Genomic DNA, 5,734 nt, shown 5'->3' with positions numbered 1-5,734 from the left:
TGTACATAATTTTTGGTCGCTAATATTCCTTTCATCGTTTCCGTTCCTATTCTGTTTCTAATTTTCGTTTTAATGAGATTGAATTGCGAGAACCTTCGGGCATATGATTCTCATAGATTATATTTCTTTCTCGTTAACTTCAAAATTTAAAAGATGTCGACACTGTACCTTCGAAAATGCGAACAGATAGAGTATAATCAAAAGAAAGAGTAAGCATTATATAAACGCGGACCGGAAAGCTTTTTAATGTAGACTATTATGGCAGTTCTCATACACAACCAGCAAAACTCCCTGTATATTTATATGGATTTCTTTTTCTGATTTAGCAAAAAGTAAAAAATCAGGAAAAATCAGGATCATTTCATAAAAATCAGGGAAAATTAAGTGTTTGGCAGGATATCAGGGAGCGTGCCAAAAAGTTTGGGAGATCCTGAAAAATCAGGAAGGTTGGCATCTCTGCTCGTAATTATTGATTGTATTTGTTTTTTTTGTGTTTTCATTGCTTTGGACTAGAGGGCGCTATACTTTTTGATATTTTTTCTTGAAAGCTGAGGATTTTTTACATAACATATGCAAAAATCAGAGATGTGATTTTTTCGTTTTCAAGCTATAATCTTCAAAGTCACATTTAGTAGACTAAGTTATTTTCTTTTATTTGATATATCGATCATCTGAATCGGTCTAGTAGTTTGAAAGTTATGAATTTTCGAAAAAAATCATTTTTGGAAAAAAGGAAAATTTTGATTTTTCGGACCACCCTGAAATGGAAATGAACACCCTAATAAAAAAATTAAAAAATACGAGTCTAATATTTTGCGATAAAGAACAAATATACCACTTTTCACGAAAATCTGAGAACCACTATATCGGTTTGCATGGAATTTCTGACTAAATAATAAGAATCATATAATCGAACCAAATAACATCAAAATTTGAAAACAATCTTCAATTATTTCTCTGCTGATATGCTTTCCCCTTTTTTTTAAATATGTTGTCCAAATCATACATGCAAAATGCAAAAAAATTCTAATATAGATTTTTCTGTAATTGACTATAGTATTGTAGGTTTTGGGGAAAAAATATAAACGATCAAAAGATCCAGCGATACACTGGCTTTTCCACGTCTGGAAGAGTTGATCCATTATCCATTTTTCCACATTCCTCAACATCCTCAACAAAATAGAAACGTTGATCAAGAATAATCCTCTGGACACTACAAAAGAATAATCAGATTCTCTACTGATACCTAAAATCGCCATTCCTGTGGATCTGGCGAAACTTGGGTACGTAAATCATGGGTCCCACACAATTTGACCAAAGAACCTTTAATAAATAGCATTTCGGTTTGCGAGTCGCTTCAAAAACGTAACAAAAATGCCGTTTTGAAGCAAACCGTGACGGGTGATGGGGGCGATTACAACAGTGTTGAGTGGTTGGTAACTTGGGATAAGAGGAATAATTAGCTAACCCCAAAGATGATCTTCACCCGAAGAAAGTCATACCCTGTGTCTGGCGAGATTGGGAAGGAATTATGTATTATAAGCTTCTACTAAGCAGCCAGTCGATACATTCCTTCAAGTACTGCTCGTAATTGAACATCTTAAAGGCAGCAATCCAGAACCAAAGTCCATAATTAGCCGATGTGATAGGCATCGTGTTCCAGCAGAGGAAACGGTAAACTTTATGTCTTTTTAACCACACAAATTATTTTGGAGTCTGGCTAGGAAGTGCTATCCCTCCATCTGAATTTACCGGATATTGCACCTTCAGATTATTGTAACTTTAGGTTCAGGTTCAGGTCCCTGCGAAATTCTCATAAGGCCAAAAACTTCGACTCTATGGACAGAATAGAAAATCGTGAAAAGCTTCCGATGTAAAAGTAAACATATTCTGTGAGGATAGATTTATTTAGTTACGTGAAAGATGGCAAAAGATTGTGGGAAAAAATAGTACATTTATCTGTCTATAAAAATGATGCTTTTATTTTACCAAAAATCGTTACGAACTTCCGGACAACCCAATATGACCTATCCTGATTTCTTCCTGATTTTTATTTTCACTAATCCTGATTTTTGAAAATTATAGTTGGCAAACCTGTCTATAACCATTATACCGCAAAATTATGTCGAATAAATAGAACAGCATTTGGAATTTTGTTTTGCAGATCTGTGTTATTATTCCGGCAACGAGCAACGATCGTATAAACAAAACGAAAGCAACGCTTCTGAGAGTACTATATCTGATATCTGAATACTTATTTCAGTGAACTGGACCTTCGTTCACGTCTCCAGGCAGTCATCTCGCTTCGTCCCGGCAAACGAAAGCATTTGATTCACCTTTCCCAGAGATAATCATCTCCCGCCAGCTTTGAGATCCACAATCTACAAATTTCGCATATGCCACCGAAGGTGTGATAGAGGTGTACTCCCTCCTGGAAATGGAAGCGATCTTAAGTGGCTTCTTGCTGTTTCTGCGGCAATGCCACACAAGGAAAAAACGCAAACTGAATGATTTGACAAGCAGTGATTTCGAGTGTGCAACTGCTTCCACACAACAAATACGGCCCCATATACCTCCTGCCGAGGAAGGGACCTTCACCGTTAAGAAAATATATGTGATCCACTTCAAAAAAAAATTTTTCCTCTACTGTCATTATTCTATGAAAACATCAAAAGAGGACAGCGGAAAAATGTGTTCTGTTCGGGAACAAAAGAAGCGAAAATGCATCGATGAAGTGCCATGAAACATCCATTCAATGGCAAATAAATTGGAATCGAACTGCGTAGAAATAGGGAATATGCAGATGGAAAAATAAAGGCAGAACACAGAGTTCGAGTGGTCTCAAATTTCTGACTAAATTGACAGGTAGAAACAGCAGATCAGAACCAAATGGGATGGAAGGTCGAGAAAAAGGCAAAAGGCGAAATTGTACGAGGTCAGTTTAACGACATTCGTTCCGTTAGGGGATATCTTTTTTTTATTCTTCAGCTTTCGAGGACGAACTCGAACATTGTCATGGTCGCTATTGTCATTCGCTGTCTAAAGTGAGGAAAAACGCAGATGTGTAACACTTTACCCGGTTCGAGAAATTCCCATATCCCGCAGTTTCTCACATCACTCCATTCAACAGAGACAGACCGTTTCTTTTCCCTCGTTTCTATTCGCGTCAAGAAAAGCGGACCAAATGTCTGGGACGATCGTCTTAACACCATTATTTATGGTATTGTAGCTTTTCAATAAAATATAGGAATGACCCTTCCAATCATTCTTTTCTTGTTCGGCTAGCTGCTTTTGAAATTAATACAATTCCAATGGTCACTTTTCGTTTGGGTCCTAATCCCATCAAGGATGGAACAGGTTGTAACTTTTCCTCCGGCGAATAATTCTCCACACTTTTGGTATCGGTGCGAGAACCATCTTTAATTATATCCTTCACATGAATTTCCCAATTTATAGCCTAACCACACGTACACACCTTCATGTAATTAAAGAAAGACATAAATTATGATAATATGTGCGTCCACGAGTCGAAACATAGCAGCGACCCGATCAGGTTCCGAGAAAAAGAATATCGGTGGTAGCGGCGGCGGCGATTCAGAGGGATACGGAAACATTTTGTCCGGTTGTAAAATTAATGTTGATGCATATGAAATTTCCCTCGACTATGCTCACCTGGAACGAGGTAGCTAGAAGATGGAGCGAAAGTCCTGCTGGAATTTCGAGAGCACGCACCACGCACCATAATGGGTGTGCATGTCGGATGAGTTTGCTTTTGGAAGGAAGTTTGTGGCGAGCAATGAGGGGATAAAAGTTTCATTGGCGATCATAAAACATAAGGTGTGCATTTTTATTATAACCAGATGTTAGTAAAGAACAAATGGTTTGGCATTGAACTGAATTAACACATCGACGGTTGGTTGTTGAAAAATCTTTTAATCTATTTTCAGTTTTCATTACATCTCTCATCCTAGTTTTGGGATGAACATAATTGTACACTAACAGTAATATGTCACAAAACATTTGCACAATCATAACTGAGTACAGTTGATATTGATAAGTAAACCACAAGAAAAAATAATGCAAAACAATAGAAATAATGCAATTGAATTGATGTGATTATCAAAAATTAACAAGAAACTCCTTTCAGTCGAGCACAATACAAATGCATTCTGCATTCTGTTCGAGTCAATTACAAACGACTTGTGCAAATTTAGTAACTTTACTTTGACGCAAAGTGTGGTGACAGATTCATCTTTTATCATATTAGCAGTTTTTGAATTATTAGACTTTGAATGAAAATTGTTGGTTGTGCAACTTAATTCGTTCCGTTTTTTTGAATGAAAAACACATTTACAGTGGAACCCCGATTATGTGCGGATTATCCGCGAAAGCGAGTTCCATAGTAATTCTAAATAGCTTTCCAATATTTATCAGTGTGACAAAGACTTGCTCTTTTGTTTTGGTTATGGCTTTTATATTATTTGACCACTGATGCACATGACCTTACAGATGGATAGTTTAATGATTCCTATATTGATAAAACATAGTTTTCGGGTTGCAATATCCTAATTTCGTGTTTACACCTCGTATATCGCATTATCTGCGATATTCGTTATCCGCGATGACCTAGCACGAATATTTCGGGGATAATCGGGGTTCTACTGTATTTGAATAATAAAATGAATTAATACTCTATTTAAAGTATTGGCCAACGCTTCTTCTTGGATGGTATAATCGTTCCCAGCGGAACTTTTGCCTTCTCAACGTAGGTGTTGCGTCATTTTTATTAACGGGTTTATTTACCTCGCCCTGTAACATGTTTGTCTGTAGCGCTGTCCCACATTTATATAAATTTGACCCCTTTCCTGTTGACCAATAACTCTGAAATTTGGAACACACCTTTAGCTCTGCATTCACTATAAAACTGCGTATTTCATGATCTTGAAAATTCAAGATGTGGGTCGTTACAAAATAGCGGATCACATATTTTATCAAAACCTCATCAATATGGGTATCAAATGAAAGGGCTTGACTAGTAGAACACAGTTATTTATGAAAAATGCAAATCCAAAATGGCTGCTACCACAAAATAGCGCCATGTGTTTTTTTTTCAAAATCCCATCAATGTGCGAATCAAATGAAAGGGTTTTGTTTATAACCAGGGCCTGACAATTTCACTTCAATTAGCACATCGTCACTCAATAATGTGTCTATCGCTTCTCAGAACAGAACCACAACCATGCAGGCTAAAAATATATCTATTCTCTCTTCACGCTCAATAAGAAAAATATCTCGTCTCTTTCGTACATATTCCTTTCATTTCACGTTGATTCCTTTCATTCTGCAAACAAAAACGACGTTAGAAATCGTCACTTGGTAATTAATTTGAAGCATCCATGTATTCTGGCAGTTTGTATAGAAATGAATGTTTCCTTGCTGCATTCGAAAGTTATTCACTGAAACTAATGGAAACGGTGCAGTGAGAGTTGTGTAGTATGCCTGCAGGAGTAATTATTTACCGGCGCTAGTTGTAAGCGTGAAATTAGTGATGAAACGGATAGTGGATTGGTTGGATACTGGATACGGGTCAGCTTCGAGTCCGGATAGCCGAGTATTCAACAGCCCGATGTTTATGTTTGTGTGCGCGCATGTATGGGTGTGTTTGTCCGTGCACGTGTATTTGTGTGTTTGTGTATGTTCGCGCGTTTTTTGGATGTTTGTGTGCGTGTGTGCG

The sequence above is a fragment of the Toxorhynchites rutilus genome, chromosome 3 (genome assembly GCF_029784135.1).
Source record: "Toxorhynchites rutilus septentrionalis strain SRP chromosome 3, ASM2978413v1, whole genome shotgun sequence".
NCBI classification, from domain to species: Eukaryota; Metazoa; Arthropoda; class Insecta; order Diptera; family Culicidae; genus Toxorhynchites; species Toxorhynchites rutilus.
This window is presented reverse-complemented; position numbering follows the sequence as displayed.